Source organism: Pipistrellus kuhlii, unplaced genomic scaffold, assembly GCF_014108245.1.
Source record: "Pipistrellus kuhlii isolate mPipKuh1 unplaced genomic scaffold, mPipKuh1.p scaffold_m20_p_61, whole genome shotgun sequence".
NCBI lineage: Eukaryota > Metazoa > Chordata > Mammalia > Chiroptera > Vespertilionidae > Pipistrellus > Pipistrellus kuhlii.
The window spans coordinates 1553576-1580450 of NW_023425564.1; the positions used below are offsets into that span (position 1 = coordinate 1553576).

General features: G+C 48.5%; 1 pseudogene; it reads left to right on the forward strand.

Annotated features, from left to right (window-relative positions):
- The first annotated feature begins 718 nt into the window (after positions 1-718).
- On the forward strand, positions 719-26372 carry LOC118708678 (annotated as a pseudogene).
- Positions 26373-26875: the final 503 nt, after the last annotated feature.

A 26875-nucleotide genomic window follows, 5' to 3' on the forward strand; every position in this document is an offset into this window, starting at 1 on the left:
CGGAGCTCCCGGCTCCCCCGCAGGAGCGGGGAGGACGGTCCAGGAGTCCGCAGGAAGGGCTCCGCCCACAGGCGGGCTGGACGGGCAGACAGGCTGGTTCTGCGGACGGCCGTCCCCGGTCCACGGCACCGACTGCGCAGGTCTCCGTGGAAGACCCCCCAGCGTGCAGACACGTTCGCATCTTCTTTTCGGGTTTGGACCTTCATGACGGTGCTCCTCCGCCCGATCGGAACAGGTCCCCTGGGCCTCGGCAGAGCATTGTGTCCATCCGGCCCCCCGTGCAGACGCGGCAGGACATGGTGCCCGGGTCTGTGGCGGGCACTGTCCTGTCCCCGCGGAGTCTCCCAGCAGCAGCGACTGGCCGCCCGGCTCCGCTTTGGGGTGAAGACCCTCCGCCCCATGGGTCGTGCGCAACAGCGGCCTGGCTGGGCACCTTGGACAGCTCCCCGGCATCCTGGATCCCGGGAGGCCCCGCACACGGACCGCCCGCCCAGGACGGCCAGCCAGAGCCCACTCCCCTGTGACCGCCACCGGAAGTGAGCGGGTGGGGGGACACAGCCCACGTGGGGAACAGCAGAGAGGAGGGGGCCACTGAGGGGTGCGGAGGTCGCCCCCCTTCCCTCCTGTTCACTTAACGGACTCCCAAGGCCGCCATGCCAGGCCCACGCGCAGCCTGGGCGGCAGTTAGGGACACGCCCTGCCGTTAGCGCCTGCGCTTATGGGAGCAACCGCCTTAACACATGCGCCTCTGGGAGCCAACAGCTGCAATGGAGGCTGGGAGCAGTTGCAGGACAGAGCCCCGCCTCCAGTGGGCGTGCCCCTGCGTCCTGGCGCGAAGCTCGCTGGGAAGAGGCCCAGGCTGTCCCTGCAGCAGAGGAAGGGGACCCTGATCCCGTCCCTCCTGTATTTATTCAGTACGTGGAAGTTTTTCAATAAATGCTTCTTCACAGATATTTCCTTTGTAAGGTTGTTGTTCAAACATTGATCAAAACGTGGCTGTCTGGGCCAGTTTCTGTTGATGATGGCAGGTAGCATGGGAACAATGTCACCCTGCCTGCAGTGCATATTTGTATTATATTGCAGAATTTCACTTGTCAATAAAACATATGTATAGTAGCAGAATCAACATACTGACTTGAGTTTGTCATACTTTCCAAAAAAACTGAAATAATCTGATCCCCTTTCTGGTCATTTGCAAGAGGGGAAAGAGGCAGGAGAAAGACACATCACTGCATTTTCCATTTTGCACAATTTGCGAACTATGCAAAGGCATTACTTGTTTAAAACATTGTATTAAAATCACTCAAAGAGTAAAAGATTAGACATTGAACAACCTAATACTCTGAGAAACAAAAGCAGTGATTTCTGGCCTTGCCCTAATGGACTGGGGCAAAGGGGATGGGTTGTAAGGCTGGGCCGGCTGCATCTGCAGGGCTCCCAGCACTGGGTGGAACTTGGGGCCACAGGACTGCTCCCTAAGAAATGATGTGCACCCAGCAACCCAGCATGCTGCCTCTGAGAGGTCAATCTAATTTCAAACTCTGGGATCCATGAGCCATACGTTCCCATTATTTCTTCAGGCCGCATGTTCTGAATTTTGTTCAGAAACTGTAGCTTACATTGAAGTAAACCAAGACCAGATAGGAAGTAGGTTGAGGGACCCAGAACTAGGGTGATGGATCAAGAACTAAAATAAAGGTCACATCAATGACTGGGTGCCTAGAACTTACCTTGGAGGTCATTACTGTTAGTGTGTCTTTAAATTTGTGACTAAATTTGAAAGGAACTGCGGGTTCTTGCCTACCTATCAGAGCCCTCCATGGAATGCCCCTCACCCAACCCCTGCCCAAGGTCCTCTGCCCCTCCCCCGCTGCAGAAGGTCAGGAGCCACACATTCTACTGTTTAAACCCAAACCTTCCCTCCACTGGTGGCCAGCAGCTGTTGGAGCAGGTCACTCTCTGGATCCTCGGCTTGACTTTTCTTGTTGTGGAGGCTTCTAGGCAGCGGTGGTCCCTGAATGAGTCCATGGGGATGGCTTCAGTAGGAGGTAGGACTATAGATTGGCGGGGGGAAGTTTTAAACACTGAGCTGTCCCACAAGATGGGACAGGAGATGCTGGTCAAGGCCCCGTTGGGACTGGGGCTTACAACATCATGGCCCAGGTCAGCTCAGAAGGGGGGCAACCACAGCCCTCCCAGACTCAGACCATTGTCCTGACCCAGGCCCCCCTCTACGGGAGCGCTCCAGGAGCCGCCTGAGGGGGTGCTGTGTGTCCTGCACCCCTCTTCTTGGAAGCCACTGCGGTGGAGAACATTATACCTGCCTCGGCTTTCGGGGCCACCCAGACCGGCGATGGAGGCTGGTGTACCGGCCTTCCTCCTCAAGCTCCACCGCCAGCTGCCCAGCTGATCCCCATCGTCCCCGGAGTGGACCCTGGAACAGGGCCACACGGGGCTTCCAGGGAGGGTGGCCTGGCCACCTCCCAGTCCAAGGCCTCGCTGGACGCCTCTGACCCCAAGAGTGTGTACGAGGACTTCCGTCGTTGGTGGCACTTTAAGGCCCTGGCCCGGGGGCACCTTCCCTAGAGTCCTGATTTGGACGCTCTTTGCTGCTTCCTCATGTGAGTGCACTGGGCAGGGCAGGGGCGCCCCTGGAGCTTTCCCATCACAGAGGGGGTGGGAGGGCCCTGCAGGCGGGCTGATGCTGGGACACTAGTGTGAAGGCCTGTGGGTGGGGTCCCAGCTATGGGTGCGAGTGTGGGGTCACCTCCAGGCCTGGTTCATGGGCTGGTGTGTAGTGAGGCCCTGACAGCAGCAGCTGGAAGGCCTGTCATTGCACACAGAGGCCTTCTCCCTCACCTGCGGGCACTGAGTCTTGCCAGGTGGGGTGGGAACCTGGATCCACTGAGCTGGGGTGGCTAGGCGGGCAGAAGCCAGGCTGGGCTGTGACTGACCCTGAGGCATTACCGGCCAGAGCTCCAGCCCCTGTCCCGCCTGAAGCCCACCATGACGCTGAAGCAGGGAATAGGATGGGCCATGCAGGAATGGCAGCACAAGAGCCACTGCCATTGGCAGAAAAGTGAGTCACTGGGGGAGGGGGCTGACTGCGGGGCAAGGTCCAGCTGTGAGGTCTCATCAGAGAGGAGGGAGTGGGAGGGTGTCACTCAGCACGGGGTCCCTGCAGCCCAGAGGCACTTCCTCCTGGGGAAGCCTCTCCCTCAGCTTCAGAGCATGGGTGCTCCTGTCCCACATCCTGGGAGCTCCCCCTCCTCTGAGGCTGACCCGTCCTGGGTGAGACATGAAGGCTCAGAACAGGCTGGGGAGGGGGTGCCCACCCAGGGGGCCAGTCCCCAGCCAGAGGGGCTGTGCAGCAATGTGCTCAGCATCCTCCTGCCTCCCCAGGGTCCTGGCCCTGACAACCCCAAGGCCCTTGCTCTCCATCCTCCACCCGCTGCTGCCTGTGCGGGCTCCTGGTGGCTCCTTCTCAGCACAGCCTGTGCCCTCACCCCAGGTTCATGGCGTTTGAGGCGGAGGAGCAGATGCAGGCTCAGAAGTTGCAGTTAAAGAAGGGGGTGCAGACCCAGCCTCCTCCTGCCCCACAGAGGCCTGATCCTCAGGGGCCCCCAACCCCAATGGTGGGCACGCAGCCAGGTAAGCCAGCATGTTCCCATGGGACCCATGGCCACAGGCAACAGGGCCCAGCGCAGGCCCCTGTCCCCCACATGGCCTTCTCCTCAGGGGGCTTTGGGCTTGAAGGGAAACAGCCCTGAGAGCCGGGCCTCAGCGCCCTGTGTCCCCATGGGGTCTGGACCGGGTCCCTTTTCTTATCCCCTCGCCCCACTCCCTGCCAAGGGCCCACATGAAGTCTGCTGAGAAGCGGGCTGGCCACAGGGCCCCTTGGGAGCCAGTGGCTTCCCACGTCCTCACCTCTGACTCTCTTAGGTGCTTCCCTCTGGCCTCCCCTCACACAGTCACACCCATGTTAATGCCCCAACACTGCCCTCAGCATCGCATGCCCTGCAGGTGGGAGCTTTGTCCCCTCATGCTCCCTCCTCTTCCCTCTGCCCAGCGCCCGTTCCCAGGAAGGCTGTACCCAGTGCCCAGTGCGCCCACACTGTCCAGCTGCCCTGGAAGACCAAGTCACATGACGGGATCCCCCCTGAGGCCGAGCAGGAGGACATGGACCTCACGGAGGCGCTGCCCATAGGGTGCCCGGCGGAGGATGGGCAGAGGAAGTGAAGGAGTGGCTGCAGGATGAGGGTCTCCTGAGCTACCTGGACCAGCTGTGATCCCAGGAAGACTTTGTCACCCAGGTGGGCTGGCCCGCAGCTCAGGGCCTGCAAGGTCCCAGAGGGTGGCACTGCTGCCCCCAGACCCGGGTTCCCCCAGGCTGATGGAATGGGGCTCTGCTCTTTGCTCCTGAGCTGTGTGCCTGAGAGTATGTATGTCTGTGTGTGCATGTGTGCGCTTCGTGTGGGTGTGGTGTGTGGTATCTGTGTTCATGTGGGTGTGTCCTTGTGTGGTGTATGTGCATATATATGCTTATCTGTGTGTGCATGTGTGTGTGCATGTATGTGTTTCTCTATGTGTGTGTGGGTGCATGTGTGTGTGTACATGTGTGTGTACCTGATGACCATGATGGAGTGAAACACCCATCTGTGCAGGAGGAAGGGATGGGAGGGGGAGGGGGCGGTGTCTTGGCTTTCCCACTTGTCTTCCAGGCCCCGCTGCCTCCCAGTTCCTTCCCTGCCAAGGGGCTCATGGCCGCTTCCTCTGTCCCAGGTGGAGGAGGTCATTGACCCCCAGTTCCTGAAGCAGCTGAATTCCCCAGACGCCCAGCTGGACCCCTTGGCCCTCGCTGAGGAGTTGGAGCAGGAAGAAGGGCTCACTGCTGCCCGGGTGAGCCAGGGGAGGGTGCGACCTTAGGGTGATGGGGGGGGACCCCAAGAGACCATAGGACCCAGGGACCCGGGGGAGTTAGAGGGGGACAGGCCCTGGTGAGTCAGGGAGGGAGGGATCCAGGTAGATCGGGGCGGGGGGACCTCAGGGAGCCAGGGCAGGGAGCACCCCAGAACCAGGACACACAGCCTGTGTCCACACCACCCTGCCTGCAGGCAGCGCATGCCGAGGGGCCAGCCTGGGTGGGAGCAGAGCGGGAGGACAAGGAGGAGAGGACTACAGAGAGGAGGGGGGATGGGAGCCCAGAAGGGAGGGGCACAAAGCTGGGAATATGGCACAGGGGACGGAGGAGAGCCTCTTGACTGTCATGGATTCGAGTCACGGTGTCAACTCCCCTCCCCCAGTACCATTATCCCATCGCCCACTTCTCTTCCTCTCACACGTGTGCAGCGCCAGTCACTGTCCCTTCTCCCTCCAGCTGGCAGAGAGGCGACTCCTGGCCTCCGAGGAGGGGGGCGTGCAGGCACCCCTGAGTCTCGGTGCTCCCCTGTGGGACTCATGTCCTTCTGAGCCTGCGAGCAGCCAAGATGCCTGGAGGCGTCACCAGGGCTCCCAGCTGGGGGTCAGTGGCACAGCCTGCCCGCCAGAGACTGGCTTCCAGGACCCTCAGGGGCGCGGCCCAGCAGACACCCCCCCCCCCCCCCCCCCGCTCCCCGCCCCCCGCCGGTGCTGTCTCTTCGGGGCCTGAGGAGCACCCACCGCTCCGGGCTGGATGCCCCCCCGCTGCTGCCCAGGGCCACGGGCCTGCGGACTCTGCACGGGCACCCAGGGCCGCCTGCGTCCCCGGAGAGGCCTCTGTGGTCAGGGAGACGCTGGGGCCAGCGGCCAGGCCCCGTGAGGAAGAGGAGGACCTCCCCAGCCTGGCCTTCCTCTGGGCCTCCCCCCGCCGCCTGCTGCCCTGCGCGCTCTCTCTGAGCCCTGGCCCTGCCCCGGGCGCGGCCTGCCCTGGAGGCCGGGGGCCCCGGGGCGCTGCTCAGGCCCGGTCCCTGCAGAGAGGAGGCCTCAGCCGCGCTTCCCCTGCAGCTTGCCAGCCTCAGAAGCGCGCTCTGGGGGGCGGCCCTGCCCATGCGGAGAAGACCCCCCACCCAGGAGCTGACCTCGGGGCTGGGGAAAGCCAGCACTGGCTCCGGGGCTGGTTCCCTCCTCACAGCCTCACAAGAGAAAGCGTGAGCCCTCTGACCCAGGGAGGTGGAGGAAGCGGCACTGCAGCCAGAATGGAGCAGAGGGGAGTGCCTCGCACTGCCCGCGCCCCGAGGGGCCCAGACCTGATGGGACCTGGCTGTCCCCCAGAGGAGCCACGAGCTCCTTCTCATCACAGGGCTGATCCTGCTGGTCCCCTGACCTGGGAGGATGGGAGACAGGAGGGAGGGCAGGACCCTTAGGGGGGTGAGTCTGAGGTGGGAGGTAAGAGGGAGGGCAGGACCATTGGGGGGGTAGGCCTGGGGTGGGGCAGGAGGGAGGGGAGGACCATTGGGGGGGTAGGCCTGGGGTGGGGCAGGAGGGAGGGCAGGACCATTGGGGGGGTAGGCCTGGGGTGGGGCAGGAGGGTGGGGAGGACCATTGGGGGGGTAGGCCTGGGGTGGGGCAGGAGGGCGGGGAGGACCATTGGGGGGGTAGGCCTGGGGTGGGGCAGGAGGGAGGGGAGGACCATTAGGGGGGGTAGGCCTGGGGTGGGGCAGGAGGGAAGGCTGGACTGTTATGCAGGGTGGGTTAGGGTGGGGGTAGGTCTAGCACCTGTGGGGCATTGTGGGTCAGTTATGAATAAAGATAATTTTGTTTGAAAATGCTCTGGGGCTGCTGTGTCTGTACTCAGGTCTGCACTGCTCCTTGGAGAGGGGACCTGAGAGGAATGGTCCCCTGGCACTCACCCCACCTCCGGCCAATGCCTCTTTTCCAAGTTCACTTTCTGATTCCTTCCGGGGCTCAGGCTGGGTGGGAAGGCTGAGGCTCTGAGCAGGGCCCTGCCCACCCAGCAAGCAGAGCTGTGGTCCGGGCGGAGGCCCCGCAGCAGCCATGGGAGGGCTGAAGCCCTGCAGTTCCAAAGGAGGCCTGGCCCTCTGCTGCCCACACAGCTCAGGGGAGAATGGCCTCATGTCAGGGCCTTCCCCTCCCACAGAATCCCAGGTCAGCCCTCAGCTCCTCCTCCGAGCCTTCCCTTGTCCCGTGGGGCGGGCAGCACCCACTCTCCGGCCTCCTGGGCACTTTGTGAAGGAGACTTCTCACCTGGGCCCGTCTTTCCCGGCCGCTGCCCCTCCCTGCCCAGCTGGGCCTCAACACAGAGAAAGGGGCTCAGAGGTTGTGCCAGACTCTGCATGTGCCGTGGGCTGGTCCAGAAGCTGCCAGCCCTCCCGGGTCATCACTCTCCCCATGGGCACCGGATGTGTTCCTGCCTGGGTGGCCGGCCCTAGATGCCAATGTGAGGCTGAGGGACACAGCCTGGACCCCCGTTCCCTGGTGCGAATTAGTCCTGGGAGTTCCCTGCTTTCAGGGTCTTGGTGGTTCATCCCTCTCCCAAAGTTGTCAGGAACAGTGAGTGTGTTTGAAGGGAACACACTTGCTCCATCTGTGTGCCTTGTCACCATTATCAGGTTCACACCTGGCCCCGGGTGTCTGTGCGCCTGTCCCCACTCGCCTGCTGTTTCTGCCTTTGAGTCATTGTTTGGATGAACAGTTTCCAGCAGGAGGCAGAGCCTGGGCTGCCCCCATCTCGGAGCCCTGGGAACCCCGAATTCTCCTTGGAGCCTGTACAGAGGGTCTGACTGGAGGCCCATCACTGCTTCAATCGTGGGCGAGGCCAAGTCCACGGCTACGTGGAATCCTGGAGAGACTGGCACATTAGCGTCTGTAAATACTAAGCTGGGAGCAATGACAAGAAAAGGGAAGAAGTGTTTCCTATTTCCCTGCAGCCAACCCTCTTTATCTCAGGAAACAAACTTGACAGGACCCCCTGGAGGGCGGGGCATCAGGCAGGGAGCAGGAGGGGCTCCTAGTGACTGAAGTGGAATCTGTGGAAAGGGCTGCGCCCTCCCTTCACTCCTCCGGGGAAAGCACGATGCTCAAAGGAGAAGGGGCTTCGTGTGTCCCCGTGTGCTCAGCGCTTCCTTGTAGCCTCCCAGGGTGATATTGTAATATTACCTCCTCCCTCAGAGAGCCTGGGAGCGAGGTCCTTTCCCCCGTTTTTCTGTGGGGAAAGTGGGGTTGGGGAGGTCAGGGGACTAAGGGCAGGTCACACAGCAGGAAGTGGGACAGCCTGGGAGGCACCAGGCAGGCTTGCTGCAGAGACTTCCTGCTCCTCCAGGAGGAATAAATCCGCTGGAGGAAGCCCTGGCACCCTGGGGAAGTCCCAGCGACTTAGGAGCAAGACCGTCACCACCCTCGGGGCCGGGGGTGGCATCTCATTGTGGATGGAGATTGCATTTCCCTGACGTTGAGCATCTTCTCTTAAGCTTCCAGCCATGTGTGTATCTTCTTTGGAGCAATGTGTCCTCTCCGTTGCCAACGTTTGGTTGGTTTGGCTTTTATCATTGAGCTGTAAGAGTTCTTTATATATTCTAGGTCGGCAAACCCATTAGTCAACAGAGCCAAATATCAACAGTACAACAATTGAAATTTCTTTTGAGAGCCAAATTTTAAAAACTTAAACTTCTTCTAATGCCACTTCTTCAAAATAGACTCGCCCAGGTCATGGTATTTTGTGGAAGAGCCACACACAAGGGGCCAAAGAGCAGCATTTGGCTCTCGAGCCTCAGTTTGCCGACCACGGTTCTAGGTGAAAGTGTCTCCCATTTTGTGGGTTGTTCTTTACTTTCTTGAGAGTGTCTTTGGAAGGAAAGAAGTCTTACCTTTTAATGAAGCCCAAATTATTATTTTTTTTCTTGTGTTGCTTTGGTGTTTGGTGTTATATCTACAAATCTGTTGACAATCTATGTCATGGAAATGTATGCTTATGATTCTTGCTTTTTTAAACCATCTTTACCATTTTTACATGTACATTTAAGTGGTGCCAACTATATTTGCATTGCTGTGCCACATATTTCCAGGAATTTGTCATTTTTCAATCCTGGATTTCTATCCAGTTTAGACACTAATTCTCCCACCTTCTTCCCCAGACCTTGACAGCCATCCTTCTATGTTCTACCTTTGACTTTGACTACTTTCAATACTTAATGTGAGTGAAATCACACAGTTTTTGTCCTTTTGTGTCTTGCTTATTTCACTTAACATAATGACCTAAGGTTTATCATCATTGCGACTCACTTTCCTTGTTTTCAAGGCTCTTGGTAAGTATAAATCACATTTCTTTATCTTTTCATCTGCTGATGGACAGTGGGGTGTCTCTTAGCTACTGCAAAAAAGTGTAGCAATGAATGTGGGTGTGCAAATATCTCATTTTATTTATTTATTTATGTTTAATCCTCACCCAAGGATATTTTACTATTGATTTCTAGGGAGAGTGGAAGAGCGAGGGAAAGACAGAGAAAAATATCAATATGAGAGAAACACATAGATTGGTTGCCTCCTTCATGAACCCCAGACAGGGTCAGGCCAGGGAGAAGCCTGCAATCAAGGTACATGCCCTTGATCGGAATTGAACCCAGGAAATATCTCTTTTAGATCCTGCTTTGAATTCTTTTGGATACATATCCAGAAGTGGATTGTAGCATCACATGGTAGTTATATTTTTATTTTTTTGAGAATTTCTAACTTGTATGTTCATTTTATAAAAGTCTTTATGTTTATACATAATGATAATTTTGGGGGTTATATATCCTATATAATAAAAGCCTAATATGCTAAGTGTCCCTGTTCAGTCATTTGTTCAACCAATCAAAGCATAATATGCTAATGATATGTTAAGGCCACTCATCGCTCGCTTTCACTTGCACTGACCACCAGGGGACAAATGCTCTGACCTGTAGGTTAGCTTGCTGCTGGGGTCCAGCTGATCAGGACTGAGGGAGACCAGCCAGACATGCCCTGGAGCCCTCTGCAGTTCCTCCCTGGCTGAACAAACTCCCGAGTCCCTCCCCGGCCCCAATTGTGCACCAGTGGAGTCCCTCAGCCTGGCCTACGCCCTCTCGCAATCTGGAACCCCTCAGGGGATATCAGAGAGCTGGTTTCAGCCCAATCCTGCAGGCCAGGCCAACGGGTCCCACTGGTGCATGAATTAGTGCACTGAGTCTCTAGTAGTGTCATATTGTATGTTTTTATATTGCTTTAGTTTTTCTGACTTCAGGGTAATAAAAGTGATACATTTTAGATGTCATTTAACTTTTAAATTATTCATAATTTTGCATTTTATGTACACATTCAAAATAATTTATAAGGATCTTAATTGTTAAGTTTTAATAAATTATAATGTTGTTACAGGATAATAAGTTCTAGATGCAAAGGTTTTCCACTTAAGGGCCTTGAAAAATTATTGCATCTAATGCCATCATTTTAATAATCCTTACTTTGTAGGTGATCATCTTACTTGCTCACAGATTTTAAGATTGTCTTTTGTCTTTTGAATTCTATTGTTTTAAGAAGTGTAGCTAGTTTCAGGTTAAAAAATCCTCTATCTCCTCATGATCTCTTTTTCTTCATTAACTGACAATACATGTTCTTCTTAACTTTAGAACATAGTATCATCTTTTCAATGTTGCTTCTCCTCCTCTTCTCCTGTCTCTACTCTCACAACCCCAAAGATATGTATATTGTACCATCTCATATATTTTGTATGCCTTCATCTTCTCAGGCTGCTATATTAAATACCACCAACTGAGTGATTGAAACAACAGTATTTATTTGTTTTGTTTATTTTTAACTTAAATTAAACATTTTTTTATTACAGTTGATATTCGATATTATATTACTTTCAGGTGTATTACATAGTGGTTAGACATTTCTGTAACCTACAAAGTGATCCTTCTGGTAAGTGCTGCACCCACCTTACAACATATTTAATTATTACAATTCTAGAGGCCCAGTGCACAAAATTCTTGCATGGGGTGTCCCTCAGCCCAGCCTACACCCTCTCCAATCTGGAACCCCTCAGGGGATGTCCAACTGCCCATAGGATTGGGCCTAAATGGGGAGTCGGACATCCTTCTCACAATCCAGGACTGCTGGCTCCCAACTGCTTGCCTGCCTGCCTTCCTGATTGCCCCTAACCGCTTCTGCCTGCCAGCCTGATCACCCACTAACCACTCCCCTGCCAACCTGATTTATGCCTAATTGCTCTCTTGCCAGCCTGTTTGCCCCAACTGCAGGCCTGGTCACTCCTAACTGTCCTCCCCTGCAGGCCTGGTCACCCTTACTGCTCTCCCCTGCAGGCCAGGTCCTCCCAACTGCTGTCCCCTGCAGGTCTAGGCCCCCCCAACTGCCCTTCCCTGCAGGCATGGTCACCCCTAACTGCCCTCCTCTGCTGGCCTGATCACCTACAACTGCCTTCCCTTGAAGGCCTGGTCCCTCCCAACTGCCCTCCCCTGCTGGCCATCTTGTGGTGGCCATCTTGTGTCCACATGGGTACAGGATCTTTGACCACATGGGGGCAGCCATATTATGTGTTGAAGTGATGGTCAATCTTTTATTAGATAGGATTATTAACTATATTCTCTAAGCTGTACTTTACATGCCCTGATTGCTTCATAAATGTCAGTTTGTGCTTTTTAATCCATTCAACTATTCATCTACTCCCTGCAACTCCCCTCCCAGCAGGCAGCCATCAGTTTGTTCTCTGTATTTATGAGTTAGGGTTATTGATAGGTATGTAGTGATTGCCATTTTATTATTCATATTTTTACCTCTTTTTTTTTTCTTCTTCTTATTATTATTAAAGAAGCCCCTTTGTCATTTCTCATAATATTGGTTTGTTGGTGATGAACTCTTTCAACTTGTTCTTGTCTGGGAAGCTCTATATCTTTCTGATAGCCTTGCTGGGTAATCTTGATTGTAAGTCCTTTATATTTGTTACTTTGAATATTTGTGTCAATCCCTTCTGGCCTGCAAAGTTTCTGTTGAGAAATCAGCCTACAGTCTTATGGGAGCTCTGTTTTACATAACTAATTGCTTTTCCCTCAGTGTGCTTTTCAGATTCTCTAACATTTGGCACGCTAATTATATGATGTGTCTTGGGGTGGGCCTCATTTGTTTCATTGGGAAGGGAGTGACTCTGAATTTCCTGGATTTGGATGTCTATTTCCTTCACCAGGTTAGGGAAGTTTTCTGTCATTATCTCTGCAAGTAGGTTTTCAATCCGTTGACTCTCTTCTCCTTCTTTTACCCTTGTGGTGTGAATGTTGTTGCACTTGATGTTGCCCAGAGGTCCCTGAAACCACCCACATTTTAGGGGAGAGTTCTTTTTTTCTTGTTATTTTGACTTCTATATCATTGATTCAGTCCTCAGGTTTCATCTAATCTGTTGTTGATTGATTCTTATGTATTCTTCATTTCAGTCATTGTACCCTTTATTTCTGACTGGTTCTCATTTATGTTTTCTGTCTCCTTTTTTTACATTTCCTATCTCTTTGTTAAAGTTCTCACTGAGATCATCTATTCTTTCCCTAAGTTTGTTGAGCATCCTCATGAACAGTGTTTTGAAATCTGCATCTGGTAGATTGCTTGTCCCAATTGGTGAGTTCTCTTTCTGGAGTTTTGTCCTTTTCTTTCTTTCTGGACATATTTCTTTTTCTCTTCATTTTGGTTGCTACCCTGTGTTTCTTTTTATGTGTTGGGTAGATCTGCTATGTCTCCCAATATTGGCAGAGTGGCCTTATGTGGTAGGTGTATGTGAGACCCGGTAGCACAGGCTCCCTGATTTCCTAAGCAAATCTCCAGGGATTTGTGTGCTTGAAGATTTTGTGTGCTTCCCTGCTGTAGTTGAGTCCTGATTGCTATTGGCATATGAGTGGGTGGAAGTGGCCCTCGGGGTTACTGTTTGTGAAGACTTGTCATCGCTCTAAGCTGTTGTGTGGAATGTGAGAGGATTCATTTGAGCATGGCTGGTGCCTGCCATGTTCACACTTTTGGTGTTTCCTTTTGGACACAATTAGATGGTCAGTGTGGTCTGAAGACAGCCACCAGGCATGTTGATATTAAAGCCTCGGGAGAGTTCTGGTGCAGGCTCAGGTCAGCCCGTTTATATTTGGCCTGGGGCCACATGGTTGGAGCTACAACATGATCTGTGGGTGGTTGCTGCCTGTGCTGGGTTTAGCAGCACTTTTCTGTTAACCGAGGCTGGCTACTACTAGGGCTGCTTAGCAAAAGGTACAAGGCCTGCTGCTGTCTGCCGTGACTGGTCTGGGATTTATGAACTTGTGATAGATTTTAGAAAACTGCATAGTGTGGACCCAGATGGTGTGGGTTAACTTCTGAAAAAGATCCTGGCAGGCCTAAGAATTGGGTGGGGCAAGAGAATCACCAGTGAGCTGCGTTATGCAGGTTAATGGAGACTCACATTTGACAGCTGCCTTCAATTGTAGGCTGTGCATATGTGTGTGTGTGGCGGGGGGGGGAGGGGGGGGGAGTGAGGGAAAGGGCCTACAAAGGAACAATGGCTCTTGCCATCATAGTTCACTAACTCTTTCCCTGAAGCCAGACCATTCAGTCCCTCCCCACATGTCCCTGGTGCCTTTCAAGCTCCTGACCTTTTGCTGGAATTTGGTCAAGTTTTGGTGAGCAAAGGCATCGGTGCTCAAGTCCTTTAGGAGGATGCCTGGACTACAGCAGCCCTCCCTCCCACGGGGACTTAGTCCCTGTGATTTTCACAACCAGCCACTGTGGGAACTCGGACCCTGGTGCTGTGGGCTGGGGAGTTTGATTTGGGGCTGAAACCCCTTGCTCCTCAGTGCGGACCTTCACAGCTGGAATATCCCTCCCAATTCATACCTGCCACAGGTGTGTGTGGGAACTAGCTATTGTTGTCTTTGCCCCCTTTCCAGTCTCAACGTGGCTTCTGCTTTACATCACGTTATAGCAGTTCTCCTCGGCTAGTCTTCAGGTGGTGTCCAAGAGCGACTGTTTGATAATTTATTTGTAATTTTGATGTAATCTAGGAAGAGGCGAACAAAGTGGTTTCTTGCTCTGTCATCTTGACCAGAAGAACAACATTACTTATTAACCAGACACTTCATTTCTCACTGGGGCCAACGCTTCTGGAGGGATGGGCTTGGCCGGGGGTGGTCCTGGCTGCACCTTTATGAGCAGCAGAGGGCCAGCACCAGTAAGTCCCTGGGTGGGGGGGGAGGGGGCAGGCACTTGGTAGGTGTAATTTCATTTCAAAGTCAAAAAACTGCAGAAATGCTATTCTATTTCAAACTTGCAGATGAAGATGTTAAAGCAGAGAGAGATTAAGGAAGTGCCAGAGTTACAGAGCCTGGAACTTACAGGGGCTGGAACTTGGGTCTGTTTTGAGCCAAAGGCCTTGCTCTCGTCACAAACAGGCTGCCCTGGTGGGTGGTTTTGGGCCCAAACACTACACAGCCAAGTATGAAAAGAGTGCAAACAGGGTCACTTAATTCCTCTGATATCTGAGCCTACTTTCTAAGGATGTGGTGAGCATCGGATGAGATAGGAAAGGCCTTTGACATGTGATAAGTCCATGCCAGCTTCTAGAATGTTTATGAATCAGATGTGGCAAAACCTACCAGCCTGGGTCCCCAGGGCCTCCGTGGTCCGGGAGGCACCCACCAGGCTTCGGCATGTGCTCCGCACCACCAGCAAAGGCCCGTGCAGTTCCCTAGCTCAAAGCTGTAATTACAAAGACTCGTTGGTCTATGCCATGCTTCTGGGCAGATGGAGAGCAGGGCTGCTGTCTGCTAATTGCATGTGGTAGAAGCCACAGCTAATTCAGGACAAGCTAGGCCACTGGGAATCAACCCTCCGGCAGCAGAGCGCCTGACAATGTGCCAGGCAGTGCCACGTACGTACACTAAAGGCAGGGGACAGACACAGCAGGCTTTTCTCAAAGCCTGATTCGGATTCCATTCAGAGAAGAAATTAGTTCCTGTTTATAGGACATCTGGAAATCATCTGGACATCCCCCTGACATGTAATGTTGTGAAGGACAGAGGCTGGAAAAGTGTGTGGGCGGTGCTGGATAAACGTTCGCCTGGTGCGTGGGTGAGTGAATACTGAGGAGAGGAGAGTACCCACTCTCTGCGGACATCTCCATTGGGACCTCAGCCCTGTGTCTGCGGGAGAGGCCTCTCCGCTAGTCAGGCACACCCCACCTCAGCGCATGGCCTGTCTCGCTGTAACTGAACTTGGTGTTCTAACTGCTCCCCTTTGTTTACTATCCTATTGAAGTGCTGAGAGAAAAAGATCATCAGCATGCAATCTTTAAACCGAAGTGGTCTTTTTACCAGAACATGGCTTGCTGAGTTCTAAACCCTCACATTCAGACACAGGAGGGCTCTGTAACCTACATCAGTGTTTTTCAACCTTTTTTGGGCAAAGGCACACTTGTTTCATGAAAAAAATCACGAGGCACACAACCATTAGAAAATGTTAAAAAATTTAACTCTGTGCCTATATTGACTATATATAAAGTAATTCTCTTGAATAGGAATCAAATAAACACAAAGAAAGTATTTTATAATTACTTTATTATGAAATATTAAAATGGTGAAAAATTATAAAATTCTTGTCTTGTCTGCACCTACAGCACACTAGTGTGCCGCGGAACAGCGGTTGAAAAACGCTGACCTACATGTTGTGAGAACACATTAGTAATGATGCCTGTGTGTTGTATCTGTTGTAATCTTGTATTTACCATCCTGGGTTGTAGCAGGAGGAAACGTTATGTTCATTGGGTGCCTCCTCTATGCCAAGATCTCCACTGACATTCATCGGTTGAGTATTTTCTTGGTCCTACTTGTCAGGCATGCAATGTTCTGTACTGACCACCACTCAGTGCTGGGGACACAGGCTCTGACCCCGGGTCAAGCTCAGTTCAGGAGAGACTTTTTAAACCAAAAGAGTTGAAACCAGGGTCTCAAAGAGATATTTACATGTCCATTTTCTCAGCTCCCTCGTTCACAATAGGCAAGATGGGGAAGCAGCACATGTGTCCCTTTGTGGATCAGAGGATAAACAGAATGTGGGGTGTACATACAATGGAATATTTTCAGCCTTAAAAAAAGGAAATATTGCCAAAACTGGTTTGGCTCAATGGATAGAGCATCGGCTTGGGGACCGATAGGTTACAGGTTCTATTCCGGTCAAGGGCATGTACCTTGGTTGCAGGCATATCCCCAGTAGGGGGTGTGCAAGAGGCTGATCGATGACTCTCTCTCATCAATGTTTCTAATTCTCTATCTCTCTCCCTTCTTCTCTGTACAAAATCAATAAAATATATTTTAAAAAAAAAAGGAAATATTGCCACTTGCTACAACATGGGTGAGCGTTGAGGACATTATGTCAGATGAAATAAACCAGTCACAAAAGGGCAAATACTGCCAGATCCCACTTACTGAGCACTGAGAGGAGTCCTGGGACTCAGAAAGCAGGTGGTTGCCAGGTGCCTGGAGGGCTGCCATTGTTTGGTGGTTACATAGTTTCAGCCTTGCAGGGTGGATACATCCTAGAGGTCCGAGGTATAATGCTAGGCCTTTGTGTAACCTGCAATGCTGCCCTGTTCTCTTAAAAGTGGCTTTTACCACCAAAACAATGGCGAGGTCAGAGGTGAGCTCGCTAAGGCTGGGCCTCCAGGAATAGGGAGAAGGCGATACTGTCCCATTTCACAGATAGGGGGGTCGAGTACTGCGTACTAGGTCTGGTGACGTGGAAGCCCGTGTTTTTCCATTACCCTATGTCTTCTTCATGACAAATCTTACAAAACTTGCACACAGCAAACCAGAAAAGACAAAATTCTTTAGAATTTTGGTTCTGCAAACCAAAAGTGAAGAATGAAAAACTGGGGAGAAATGTATTAAACCCTGATTTTTGTTTACCTGTATCTGTTTACTTCACTATTAAATGGCAACGACTTAAATGTTTAAGTTTTTAAAGCTATAGTGTGGAAACCATCCTCCAGCCAAGCAATGATTTCAGTCGGATGGAACCCAGTTCCTGCACGAGGCTCCCCAGACGTGTTCCTATCAGTCAGCAACACAGGCGACTTCTGCTCCCCGTGGGCATGGAACATGGGATTCTTAGGAACTTTGTAAAAGACCTAAAGTATCATTTTATAAAGAGACTTTTGTATCTTCTTCACTGAAGTTATATTCCAAATTTTTATTTTTTTGTTTGAAATACTAATTCAATATGATAAACACATTACTCTTGCCCCTAAAGAAGAAATATGAATTCTTTTTTTAAAATATATTTTATTGATTTTTCACAGAGAGGAAGAGAGAGGGATAGAGAGTTAGAAACATCGATGAGAGAGAATCATCGATCAGCTGCCTCTTGTACACCCTCCACCCGGGACCTTTCAGTCCGCAAGCCGACGCTCTATCCACTGAGCCAAACCGGTCCTGCAGAAATATGAATTGTTAAAAAAAACCTATAAACAATATGCATAATAAATAATACAATCATGGATGTGTTCGTTGGGTTACAGCCATTGCTATTCTTGGCTGTCAGATCAGAGTGGAGGCAAACTCTCAGGAGGTGATGTGTGAATGGACCTCAAGTCTCTCCTGGGAGACTTGCCCTCGGGGCATTGAGATGTCATGACCTGAAGGCACCACCACACAGCCTGCCCTCACGGAAGCCCCAGGACACGTCATTATTTGGTCCAGAATGCCTCCCACCCCCATGCTGAGGTGGGAGGCCCTGGAGCTGCTCTCCTGTTCACTCGGCTCAGGACAGTGGGCAGCACGGGCAGCGTCACAGGAATCGGTCTGCAGAAGCACTCTGCTCAGGGCTGGGAAATGTTTGCTTTCCACTGTGGTATTGAGAGGGCAGGACGGAGTGAGGATGGGCTCCTGACTCCACTGTGGGGCAGGGTGGAGTTATCCTCCATTCTGTAATTGAACCCTAGCCCTCACCCAACCAATCAGGGTTAGCCGAGGCAGTGACATCACCACCGACCGGAGTAAAACCCCTGGACTGGGCGAAATTTGCTCTCTCTTCCACCATGCTGCCAGCGTGAGTGGGACAGAGCCCATGCTAGCATGGAAAAGGCTCTTTTGTTTATTGCATCGGACTCGGCTCCCTGGTGGTCCTTGGGGATCAGAGGATAAACAGAATGTGGGGTGTACATACAATGGAAGTCTGGGCATAACAGTATTTTTATACAAATGACATCAATTCATCCAAAAGGGTTAGAATGATAAAATGCCAGCGACGGGAACACCGCGTTCCCTTCAGGGCTCTGTGCTGGCTTTGCGTCAGATGAAAAAGGTCTTGCCATTTGTAAGGAGATTAAATGATACGTTGTCTTGATTTGCTACCAGACCTGGGAGGAGCCACACATCCAAACCATGTTCCCAAATGCCAAGCACCTGTTTCCATTCCTTTGCAAGTACACGTCCGTAAACTGCATTCAGTTCAAGTATCCCACTGAAGGATACACTTGGCATATAGCATAACAGGGTTAAGTTAAAATGAGAGGTCAGGTTCAGGTCCAACAAACTATTTACTTACAGTTAACTTACAGAAATAGTAGGAAGTCAACTCAAGAGGCAAAATCTCCCATGTAAATTCACACAACCAGGGTGTCAAGCCACGTGGCCGGCTGTGGGTGGCACGACCTTGCTCACAGTCCCCGGTTGTCTCTGACATGTCTCAGGATGGCCACCCTTTGTCTCATTCATACGGTGTGTGTCCGCTTGCTTGGTATTGTTTTGCTATTGCATCATGAACTGCTGAGACCCTTGATGTGTGTCTCATTTATCTCTTGCTGTAAACAATCATCCTACACATTAGCAGCTTAAACATGCACATGTATCACCTCACAGCTCTTGTGGTCAGGAATCTGAGATGGGTTCCCTGCTTCGAGATCTCTCACAGAACTGCAGGCCAGTGACAAGGGGGCCCCGATCGCCCCCGGGGGCCTAAGAGGAGAGTGAGCTACATCCGAGCTCACTCACCTGGCTGCCTGTTAGCTTCTTGAAAGCTGTTTGTCTGGGGCCCTCGCTCTCCGCAGCTGCTGACTTCAGGACCCTAAGTTTCCTGACAGATAGCCCCTTCATCAGGACAAACACACCCAAAAGCCAAGCCGGAGATACCAGTAGGGTAGACATCCCAGTCCTCTGTAGCCTAACCTCACAGTAGCTGTGTCCAGTTTTAGAAGGAGTCAGAGGTCTGCTCTCAGGGATGGAGGCAGAGGTTGTGCAGACGGGGAGAGGCACCCGCAGGAGGCTGCCCACCTCAGGGTGTGGATGGGGACATACTTGCTTTCTTGTTGAGAATGGTCCACATTTGGCAGCTGCCTTCCCCTAGAGATGGAGACAGACTCAAAGCTTTCAGTTTCCCTTTATTTCTTGTCAGATGCACTGCTACAGCGTGTAATTACAAGTCCTACTTTTAGTCACAGCAGTCCTACGCCACTGAGCCAGTGTGTCTGTGCAGCAGAGGGTTTAGCCTCAGCGTGTGCCCTACGCTGTCACAGCAACTAAGCAACAAATGGAACAAAGGAAATGTATACATTGGGGGGCGAGTGCCTGCATATGCCCACTTCTCTTACCTTCCCCGGAGCTGCTCAGAAGGTTCCCCACAGCTTTCCTTCCTTTTATTGGAAAGAAATGTGATGGCCTTCTCCCTCATTGTTCACTGAAATGTGTGCATCAACACAGAAAGCAAGTGCTTCTCTGGGAAATTGCAGGTGGTCACGCTTCTGACCTAAAAGACACTACACATTAGGACAAGTCTCTACAAGTTCAAGAAGATTGAAATCATATTAAGCATCTTCTCAGATCACAATGGAATGAAATTAGAAATCAACTGCAGTAAAACCACTCAAAAACATTCAAATGCAGGGAGGCTAAATTGCATGTTATTAAAGAATGAATGAGTTACCAATGAAATCAAGAAAGAAATCAAAACTACCTTCAAACAAATGAAAATGAACACACAATAGCACCAAATCTCTGGAGCACAACAAAAGCAGTCCTGAGAGGAAAGTTCATAATATTTTAGGCCTACCTCAATAAATAAATAAATAAATAAATAAATAAATAAATAAATAATCTATTTAACCTTATAAATTGCGGAATTAGAAATAGAACAACCAGAAAAGCCCAAAGTACAATTAAGGAATTAGAGCAAAAAAAAAAAAAATGACATTGAGACTAAAAAACAAACAATAATACAAAAGATCAATGAAACCAAAAGCTGGTTCTTCGAAAATATAAACAAGATTGATGAACCATTAGCCAGAGTCATCAAGAAACAAAGAGAGAGGACCCAAATAAATAAATCAGCAAGGAAAGTGGAGAACAACTGACACCATAGAAATACAAAGGATTGTAAGAAAATACTATGAACAACTATCCGCCAAAAAGCTGGACAATGTGGATGAAATGGACAAATTCCTAGAAAAACATAATCTTCCAAAACTGAATTGGGATGAATCAGAAAACCTAAATAGACCAATTAACAACTGATGAAATAGAATCTGTAATTTAAAAAAAAACTCCCAGCAAACAATAGCCCTGGTCCGGACAGCTTCACAGGGGAGTTTTACCAAACATTCATAAAAGAACACCTATTCTCCTTAAGCTATTGCAAAAAATCCAAGAGGAAGGAACACTTCCAAGTTTTTTTATTCCAAACCAGATAAAAACACTAAAAGATAATTACAGGCCAATATTTTTGATGAACAGAGATGGTAAAATCTTCAACAAAATATTAGCAAATTGGATCCAGCAAAAAAAAAAAAAAAAAAAAAACAGAGACCATGACCAAGTGGTATTTATTCCAGGGATGCAAGGCTGGTACAATATTTGCACATCAATAAACGTGATACATCACATAAACAAATTGAAAGACCAAAACCACATGATCATATCAATACATGTAGAAGAAGCATTTGATAAAATCCAACACCTATTTTTTTTTAATATTTTATTGATTTTTTTACAGAGAGGAAGGGAGAGAGATAGAGAGCTAGAAACGTCGATGAGAGAGAAACATCGACCAGCTGCCTCTTGCACACCCCCTACTGGGGATGTGCCCGCAACCAATGTACATGCCCTTGACCAGAATCGAACCAGGCACCTTTCAGTTCGCAGACCGACGCTCTACCACTGAGCCAAACCGGCCTCGGCCAACACCTATTTTTGATTTTTAAAAAAACTCTCAGCATAGAGGGATCTTACCTCAACATAATAAAGGCCATATATGACAAACCTAGAGCCAACGTCATACTCAATGGGGAAAAAACTAAAATCATTCCCCGTAAGAACAGGAACAAGACAGGGATGCACACTTTCACCACTCATTCAACTGGGAGTCCTAGCCACAATGATCAGACAAGAAGAAACAGTAAAAGGCATCCAGATTGGAAAGGAGGAAATAAAACTGTCATATTTTCAGATGACATGATGTTATATACCAAGAACCCTAAAGAATGAACCAAAAATCTATTAGATTTAATAAGTGAATTCAGCAATGGAGTAGGAGACAAAATTAACACCCAGAAACTGATACCATTATGAATAATGAATTATAAAAAAGAGAAACAATCCCACTTACCTTAGTAACAAAAAAACTAAGATACTTAGGAATAAATTTAACAAAGGAGGTGAAAGATTTGTACTCGGAACATTGCAGGTTGTTGAAAAGAGAGAGAGAAGAAGATATAAACAAGTGGAAGAATATGTCATGTTCATGTACTTAAACAAAGACATTGGGGGATGTTTACATAAATGGAACCATCTCCACAAGTGGTACTGCTAGGCCTTTTATGTAATAACACTAGAAGCCCTGTTGCAGGAAGATTCCTGCAACAGGGCTTCCTGTGGTGGTTTCTGCCACCCCGCCTGCTTCCCTCTCTTCTCCACCACCCTGTCTGCTTCCCTCCCTTCTCCACCACCCTAGCTGCTTCCCTCCCTTCTCCACCACCCGGTTTGCTAGCTTCTCCATAGCTTTGCTTCTTTCTACAGTGCTTGGCTTCCTTTTACGCTGTCTTTAGTCTTCACTCTGCACCTGGATATGCAAATTAACTGCCATCTTGGTTGGGTTGATTTGCATGTTTGCTCCTCCTTGGCCGGTGGGCGTGGCTTGTGGGTATAGCAGAGATGCAGTCGATTTGCATATTTCTCTTTTATTAGATAGGGAGGGTGATGAACTCTGCTTTGTGTATGACACTGAGTTTTCTATTCCACTGCTTTGCATTCTGAATATGCAGCAATATTTTTCCATAAAATAGTCCCTTATTGGAGACACAGAGTGGAATTAATATGTCCAGGGCAGCATGTTGTATAACTTGTGGTCAAAACAGTTTAGAAAAGAACCAAATGATGTGTAGATGTGTCTTTCCCTGCACATTTGCAAATCCTTGAATATAATCAATTTTTTAAAAAATCAAAACAATTTTCCTACTCAAATAAGCAAATCCTGAGTATATTGATGTCCTACTTTGCATTTTATGATTATAAATGAGGTTGAGCAACTTTTTATATGATTGTCACTTATAGTTTTTCTGTAAATATCCTTTTTTTCCTTTGATATTTTTTGAATGACTTGTTCTACCTTTTATTATTGATTTATTGGAGCACTTTTGTTTACCAATATTTCATCTTTTAAATATGTTGCAAATACTTTATATTAACTTGTATTAATTTTGCTCATAATCTAGTATGCTATACATAAATTCTAAATTTTCATGACTTAATCTGACAATCATTTCATTGATTTTGGTATTAGTCTTTACTGTGGGTTTATATTTAAACTCTAATATCCCAGTGACTTGAGATCATACCAATAACTTTCATTTCCAGCACAGAGGCTTCTGGTCCAGCACCCTTCCTGCTATCCTCCCTCCCGGTGGTGACGTGGAGGCCTGAGGCCCTCTTTGATGTCCCTGCCAGCCCAGAGTCCATCCCTCACCATGAAATCATAGGCCACAGTGCTTGGAAGCCAGCGAGGGCCCGCTGGGCTGGCCTCTGTCACTGTTCCCACATTCCCCCAGCCAGAGCTCACTCGCCCGTCCCCACAGTCCGCACCAGGCCTGGGAAGCGTGGTATGCTGTGTGCCAGGGGGATCTGGGTGCAGATGGGACCTGTGTGCTGAGCTCTTCCTTTGTTTCCTGCTTGGAACATCTTTCCAGCCTTCAGAGAGCTGGAACACTTCTCCTAGACCACCTCCCACTGTTTCCAGGAAGTGTCCTGTAGGAACTCGGTGCCTTCATTCTGTCCACTTTGCCAGTGGTCAGGTCTCAGTTCCCCTGCTAGGAGCTGGACCTTCTTGGACGCCAGGGATTGGAAGACAGAGAAGCCATGAGAAGTTGTGGCTTTATTGTATAAGCCAGTGGCCATGTAGCCATTGCTAACAAGGAGCCATTAGACAAAACAGTTCTTCAAACAAAGTCTCGTAGGTGACAATAGAGCAGCCTCGGTACCCACAGCAGCAGCCTGCTCGACAGTGATACATATTCCCCATAATACAGCCCCTGACATAGAGATAGCCTCACCAAGCAGCCCTACTGGCTGATTCGTTAAATTTTGAGAATATAGTAAGGGTCTCAATGGATAACCATTTATCTCAAAATCTGTGGCTACATAGTCCTTTTCCTACTTTTTTATATACCTCTTTTTCCAGTTTCATTGAGATATAACGGACATATAACATTGTATTGCTTTAGATGTACAACATCATGATACGATATTCGTAAATATTTTGAAATGATCAGCATCGTAAGCCTAATTAACATCCATCTCCTAACATACTTACAATTTTTTTGTCTGTGATGGGAACTTTTAAGATCTACTTTCCTAGCTACTTCCAAGAATAAAGTGTCTCTCATTCTGAGTCAGTACCACATTGTTATAATCACTCTGGCTTTGCAGTGTATTTTTATATAATCAACCCCTCTTCCTATCTTCTTTCTCAGAAGTGTCTTGGCTATAATTACACACAAGTTATATAAATTTCCTTTTCATGTTAGTATTATCATCTTAAATATTCCACTATACAGACGTAGGATAATTATTGAAAATTAGAATTTTCAAACATTTTACTGACATGCATGTGAACCAAAAAAGACCATTGAAACCTGTAAAGAATTTCTGTGAGTTTATTTGAGCCAAACTGTCGACATATGCCAGGAAGCAGAACCTCAAGGGACTGAGATAATGCTCCGGAGAATGGCGGGTTATGTTTCTATATTTATAGATTGCAATCAAAGGAAAGGGATGTAGGTGAGTTACATGAAATTCATTGGTGATAGATTAGGGAGGTGGGACAGAGCAAAGCGGGAAACCTCTGGGATAGGGTAAAAGGTGAAATGATGGACATGAGCTTCTTTCACAGAGATGGATACAGGACACTCTAACGTAATTAACAGCTGACAATTAACTTGATAACAATAACAATGAGGGAATGTCTTGAGGCCATTTGTTGTGCCCTGAGAGGTCCAGGGTAAAAAGGAAGTTACAAGTTACCCTGACATCTCACAGATATGTTATCTTACAGGCAGGTAGGCAAATGGGCTCAGTATAGAAGATCTAAGTTGATCTTTATCAGGTGAAATATTGGTCTAGGACATGACTACTCACTATAACCTGTTTGTAGTTAGATATTTAATTTTCAAACCATCTTTTGTGGTTATTTTAGGTCTCTGAGTTTGCAAGACTGCCACGCAGGCCTTCCCTGAGCTTGTCAGGTTAGCATGTGGCTCTTTTCTTTCACACATTCCCCTTTTGGTCATAAATCAATCCAAAGGATTCATTGATGACCAACCTTTTGGTTGGATAATGGAGTCCCATGGTGCTAGAAAGGCACATTCCTAGGATGTCTCAGTGTCAGCATGTATTGCTGAACCGGTGGACCACTGGGGATTGGGGCAACACCATAACCTTAGATGGCATTTAAGGTCAAATTATATATTTTAAAAAGGCAGGTAAATGGGAGGCAGTCAGATCCTATATGTCCTTATTAAAAAGTATTCTGGATCATTTCTAATTTTTGAGCCACCATGATCTGAGTCTTTTTGCTGCTTGTCTTACATTTTGCCTTTCTGCATCTGATATAACATTTACATATCACGGACAAAAGTAACAATAGTAAACCAATAACAGTGATTAGGAACAGAAGATGTCTAATACTAGACAAGGAAAAGTCTAAAGGGAATAAGCATCCCAGCCAACCGAAAAACCCTTTACATATATTATCATAATTTTTTATTAAGCTAATTATATGTTTTCCTCCTTTATCCATTGCCATTTGTACTTTATGATACGTTTGGCCAGATGAATTAAGACTCTCTACTATTTCATTATCTAGAAGTTCTGATTTTTCTTCTGGCCAATTAGTTTCCATAGAAATGACTTCATGGGGAGGATTAAGTTCAATTTCCCAATACATTGGTTTTTCAGTATCAATATTATCATAGGTTTTATGAACCTCAGGCAAAGTTATTTTGCCTATAATTTCAGTATTACACCATATTCCAGTATTATTTAAAGTAAACTTGGTGTTATTATAGTAAAAATTGCTTACTATAACAGAAGAGTTTTTTAACCCTTCCCAGCAAAATCGTCCCTTTCCCATATACCATATGTTGTTATTCATGGGGGTAGATACCATGGGCCAGGACTGGATGAATTCAGTATTCCATATATCCATATGGGGCATAACTATTTACCTTTTCTACTTTCACAATCAGACAGTGAGATGGGTTTCCATTGTTTATTATTTTTAAATATGGCCCATCTACTTCCCATTGGAAGTTTTCTAGTATTATTGAGGATGGTTCCTATACAGGCCAGTTGAACTACTGGGAATTTAAACCTAGGATTTAACTGGCACCTGGGCTTTTAAGGCACAATGTGATAGGTCACATTTCCCATTCAAATTTTTCCAGATTCCTGGGGAACCATATGAGTCCCATAAGTGTCCCATGAGTCCCATAAGTCCCATTATTGTTGGCCATTGTTTTATAGCCACTTCAGATTCCATTTGCATTAGCATAGACAATAGACCCTGTTGAGTGAGGGCACAGGCACATTCCCATTGTTGGGTTTGTGTATGAGTTTTCATAGTCTGTGGGGTCTGTTCTATCCATGAAACTAAGGCTTTATTGTCTTTCCATGCTGCTTCTCACCCTTTCCTTCTTCCTGAAACAGCATTCCCTCTGTATGACCTATCTGAGATTAAAAACAAAAATCCTTTTTCTAATGAATGACGTTCTTCATTAGCTGCAAGTTCAGCTTGTCCCAGAATACCAAGGCCAGCCCCTACTCCTCCAAGTATTCCCCTTTTTCTTCTTTTAGGGGGCCAATGTTGTTGGATCCACCAGGAATGTTGTTGTCATTGGGTAGCTATTGTGTGGGAGCAGTTAGGGTATACTAAGTGAACCCAAAAATGTTGAGTTTCCCATGCCATAGTTAAATGGGTGGGAGTGATCCCCAAATGAGCTAGAGTTTGAGTATTCCATAGGGCTTCCCACAAGCATCCAGGACACAAGGATGTGGGGGGTAGTTACAGACATCTCTACCCACCAAGTAATGCCAATAATTTCTGAAATGGAGACACTGATTTCTTTCTTGCTTCACAGACATCCAGCCACAAGAACATGACTGGTGAGTCCGAGGACAAGATATGCTATGACACATAGGACAGGCTGCTGCAAGCCTTTTGCCATCATATTCAGGTGTTTTTCATCATTCATCTCTATAGCTATACAATATTCATCCAGGTTAGATCCATATATAACTCTACCAGTGGAATTATCAGGGAGGTGTTCTTGGAGGTATTTGCTTAAGGTGGGTCCTTTATAGTAGATATAGACAGGAAAAAAATGTACCAAAGCTTATACTAATAC